The following is a 5,548-nucleotide window of genomic DNA, read 5'->3' as shown; positions in this document are numbered from 1 at the left end:
TCCCTCGCTTTTCAAAAATATTCTCTCTGCCTCTAAGAAAATATTACCACTCTGTTCTATGTTATCCTCAATTTTTTTGGTTTTTTTTTTAATTTTATTTTATTTTTAAACTTTACAATATTGTATTAATTTTGCCAAATATCGAAATGGATCCACCACAGGTATACATGTGTTCCCCATCCTGAACCCTCCTCCCTCCTCCCTCCCCATACCATCCCTCTGGGTCGTCCCAGTGCACCAGCCCCAAGCATCCAGCATCGTGCATTGAACCTGGACTGGAAACTCGTTTCATACATGATATTATACATGTTTCAATGCCATTCTCCCAAATCTTCCCACCCTCTCCCTCTCCAACAGAGTCCATAAAACTGTTCTATACATCAGTGTCTCTTTTGCTGTCTCGTACACAGGGTTATTGTTTCCATCTTTCTAAATTCCATATATATGCGTTAGTATACTGTATTGGTGTTTTTCTTTCTGGCTTACTTCACTCTGTATAGTAGGCTCCAGTTTCATCCACCTCATTAGAACTGATTCAAATGTATTCTTTTTAATGGCTGAGTAATACTCCATTGTGTATATGTACCACAGCTTTCTTATCCATTCATCTGCTGATGGACATCTAGGTTGCTTCCATGTCCTGGCTATTATAAACAGTGCTGCGATGAACATTGGGGTACACGTGTCTCTTTCCTTTCTGGTTTCCTCAGTGTGTATGCCCAGCAGTGGGATTGCTGGATCATAAGGCAGTTCTATTTCCAGTTTTTTAAGGAATCTCCACACTGTTCTCCATAGTGGCTGTACTAGTTTGCATTCCCACCAACAGTGTAAGAGGGTTCCATTTTCTCCACATCCTCTCCAGCATTTATTGCTTGTAGACTTTTGGATCGCAGCCATTCTGACTGGTGTGAAATGGTAACACCATACACAAAAATAAACTCAAAATGGATTAAAGATCTAAACCTAAGACCAGAAACTATAAAACTCCTAGAAGAGAACATAGGCAAAACACTCTCTGACATACATCACAGCAGGATCCTCTATGACCCACCTCCCAGAATATTGGAAATAAAAGCAAAAATAAACAAATGGGGCCTAATTAAACTTAAAAGCTTCTGCACATCAAAGGAAACTATTAGCAAGGTGAAAAGGCAGCCTTCAGAATGGGAGAAAATAATAGCAAATGAAGCAATGGACAAACAACTAATCTCAAAAATATACAAGCAACTCCTACAGCTCAACTCCAGAAAAATAAATGACCCAATCAAAAAATGGGCCAAAGAACTAAATAGACATTTCTCCAAAGAAGACATACAGATGGGTAACAAACACATGAAAAGATGCTCAACATCACTCATTGTCAGAGAAATGCAAATCAAAACCACTAAGTTATCCTCAATTGTAAGGAATTGAGACTCTGACACCTCCACCTTGCTCTATAAAGAAAATGAAATGAACAGACAGGCTGTCACAGAAAACTTTTACTGGAGAAGATTCAGAGAAACAGTTATGCAAATCTTCCTAAAAACAAAAATAGAAAGTAGCAATTCTGATTCTTCTAAACTTTGATCCTTCACTCCTGCATCTCGGGCTGGAAGTCACAACTCTAAACACACCTCTCGAAGTACTCTTCATTGATAGCTATTACAGAATATTGTGAACAGTATTATATTACAGTGAATCAACTAATCCCAGTGATTCAACTAATCCTAAGGCTGTGAGGTGTGTGTGTGAAGAGGAAAAGTTAAAATTTTACCTCTTTCTGCCTCTGTAACTCAGCTTGCCCCTTGTAAAGTCTGGATCACGTAGGTCATGCAGTCTTGGATAGCGGAGACTTGCAATACTAGGAACTGGAGTTTGTCTCACTCACCCTTCTCCTGCTCTTTGCAGTCACCCAGCCCCTGCAAACCTGCTTAGTCATGCCTGTCCAGGTCAGGCACCCCCTCCCCAATTGGCCACTGTTCCTGTGCATACAAAACCCCTTAGTCTAAACCAGTCTACTAACAGCTGGTGTTACCCACTACAGTCTGTCTATAAAAACCCTGTAATCACTTTGTTCGGGGCTCAGAGCATGCAGTGTTAACTCCTCTGGGCCCGCCGGCATAATAAACCAGAGTTCTCCAACTCTCCAAGTTTGGTGCTTGGTTTCTCCAGAACTGATTTCTGCAACATGTGTGCATGCTCAGCGAATTAGGCTTTTCTGACTCTTTGCAGCCCCATGGACTGTAGCCTGCCAGGCTCCTCTGCTCATGGAATTTTCTAGGCAAGAATACCATTTCCTTCTCCAGGGATCTTCCCAACCAGGGACTGAACACACGTTTCTTGTGTCTCCTGCATTGGCAGGCTGATTCTTTACCACTAGCGCCACCTGGGAAGCCCTAGCTTTAAATCACTTCAGTTCAGTTCAGTCGCTCAGTCGTGTCCAACTCTTTGCGACCTCATGAATCACAGCACGCCAGGCCTCCCTGTCCATCACCAACTCCCGGAGTTCACTCAGACTCACTTCCATCAAGTTGGTGGTGCCATCCAGCCATCTCTTCCTCTGTTGTCCCCTTCTCCTCCTGCCCCCAATCCCTCCCAGCATCAGTGTCTTTTCCAATGAGTCAACTCTTCACATGAGGTGGTCAAAGTATTGGAGTTTCAGCTTCAGCATCAGTCCTTCCAATGAACACTCAGGACTGATCTCCTTTAGGATGGACTGGTTGGATTTCCTTGCAGTCCAAGGGACTCTCAAGAGTCTTCTTCAATACCACAGTTCCAAAGCATCAATTCTTCGGCACTCAGCCTTCTTCACAGTCCAACTCTCACATCCATACATGACCACAGGAAAAACCATAGCCTTGACTAGACGGACCTTTGTTGCAAAAGTAATGTCTCTGTTTTTTAATATGCTATCTAGGTTGGTCATAACTTTCCTTCCAAGGAGTAAGCATCTTTTAATTTCATGGCTGCAATAACCATCTGCAGTGATTTTGGAGCCCAAAAAAATAAACTCTGACACTGTTTCCATTGTTTCCCCATCTATTTCCATGAAGTGATGGAACCAGATGCCATGATCTTCGTTTTCTGAATGTTGAGCTTTAAGCCAACTTTTTCACTCTCCACTTTCACTTTCATCAAGAAGCTCTTTAGTTTCTCTTCACTTTCTGTCATAAGGGGGGTGTCATCTGCATATCTGAGGTTATTGATATTTCTCCCAGCAATCTTGATTCAAGCTTGTGCTTCTTCCAGCCCAGGGTTTCTCATGATGTACTCTGCATAGAAGTTAAATAAACAGGGTGACAATATACAGCCTTGATGTACTCCTTTTCCTATTTGGAACCAGCTTGTTGTTCCATGTCCAGTTCTAACTGTTGCTTCCTGACCTGCATACAGGTTTCTCAAGAGGCAGGTCAGGTGGTCTGGTATTCCCATCTCTTTCAGAATTTTCCACAGTTGATTGTGATCCACACAGTCAAAGGCTTTGGCATAGTCAATAAAGCAGAAATAGATGTTTTTCTGGAACTCTCTTGCTTTTTCCATGATCCAGCAGATGTTGGCAATTTGATCTCTGGTTCCTCTGCCTTTTCTAAAACCAGCTTGAACATCTGGAAGTTCACGGTTCATGTAATGCTAAAGCCTGGCTTGGAGAATTTTGAGCATTACTTTACTAGCGTGTGAGATGAGCGCAATCGTGTGGTAGTTTGAGCATTCTTTGGCATTGCCTTTCTTTGGGATTGGAATGAAAACTGACCTTTTCCAGTCCTGTGACCACTGCTGAGTTTTCCAAATTTGCTGGCATATTGAGTGCTGGCAGCACTTTCACAGCATCACCTTTCAGGATTTGAAATAGCTCAACTGGAATTCCATCACTTCTACTAGCTTTGTTCGTAGTGATGCTTTCTAAGGCCCACTTGACTTTACATTCCAGGATGTCTGGATCTAGGTGAGTGATCACACCATCTTGATTATCTGGGTCATGAAGATCTTTTTTGTACAGTTCTTCTGTGTATTCTTGCCACCTCTTCTTAATATCTTCTGCTTCTGTTAGGTCCATACCATTTCTGTCCTTTATTGAGCCCATCTTTGCATGAAATGCTCCCTTGGTATCTCTGATTTTCTTGAAGAGATCCCTAGTCCTTCCCATTCTGTTGTTTTTTCCTCTATTTCTTTACATTGATCACTGAGGAAGGCTTTCTTATCTCTTCTTGCTATTCTTTGGAACTCTGCATTCAGATGCTTATATTTTTCCTTTTCTCCTTTGCTTTTCGCTTCTCTTCTTTTCACAGCTATTTGTAAGGCCTCCCCAGACAGCCATTTTGCTTTTTTGCATTTCTTTTCCATGGGGATGGTCTTGATCCCTGTTTCCTGTACAATGTCATGAACCTCCATCCATAGTTCATCAGGCCCTCTATCAGATCTAGTCTCTTAAATCTATTTCTCACTTCCACTGTATAATCATAAGGGATTTGATTTAGGTCATACCTGAATGGTCTAGTGGTTTTCCCCACTTTCTTCAATTTAAGTCTGAATTTGGCAATAAGGAGTTCATGGTCTGAGCCACAGGCAGCTCCTGGTCTTGTTTTTGCTGACTGTATAGAGCTTCTCCATCTTTGGCTGCAAAGAATATAATCAATCTGATTTCAGTGTTGACCATCTGGTGATGTCCATGTGTAGAGTCTTCTCTTGTGTTGTTGGAAGAGGGTGTTTGCTATGACCAGTGTGTTCTCTTGGCAAAACTCTATTAGCCTTTGCCCTGCTTCATTCTGTATTCCAAGGCCAAATTTGCCTGTCACTCCAGGTGTTTCTTGACTTCCTACTTTTGCATTCCAGTCCCCTATAATGAAAAGGACATCTTTTTTGGGTGTTAGTTCTAAAAGGTCTTGTAGGTCTTCATAGAACCGTTCAACTTCAGCTTCTTCACCTTTACTGGTTGGGGCATAGGCTTGGATTACCATGATATTGAATGGTTTGCCTTGGAAACGAATAGATATCATTCTGTCGTTTTTGAGATTGCATCCAAGTGCTGCATTTCGGACTCTTTTGCTGACCATGATGGGTACTCCATTTCTTCTAAGGGATTATTTTTCCATAAATGATAAGTAAAATTTCTCCACCAATAAATTTATTGTGCATAGTTGTGGTTATGATACATACATTTATTCTGCGTAGTTATGATACAAAAAAGCAACAGCCTTCAGCTAGTACAGTCACAGCGAGAGACTGTGTCACAGTGTAGGATATATTTCCCTACCACCTGAATCCCCAGTAAGCCACGCTTTCTGCCTCTTAACGCAAGAATCTTTAGAGGATAAAGACAGCAGCGGGGCCAAGCCACACTGAAATGTTCCCCAAGCTAACAAGTAAAGGATCAGCATTTTATGATGCCTATTATAGATGAACAAAGAGTATAAATAAAGGAAGTTCATTTCAAGTATATGTAGATTCAGAATAAATTCTCTACATGTGATCATTATTACTATGATTAGTGTTGCAAGAAGGTTTACATACTCTAAAGAAATCGTTTCAGCATCATCACAAAATATTGCATTAAAAACTTCATCCATGC

The sequence above is a fragment of the Bos grunniens genome, chromosome 18, assembly GCF_055505025.1.
Source record: "Bos grunniens cultivar Pamir isolate PY7600 chromosome 18, Bosgru_T2T1.0, whole genome shotgun sequence".
Classification (NCBI taxonomy): Eukaryota; Metazoa; Chordata; class Mammalia; order Artiodactyla; family Bovidae; genus Bos; species Bos grunniens.
This window is presented reverse-complemented; position numbering follows the sequence as displayed.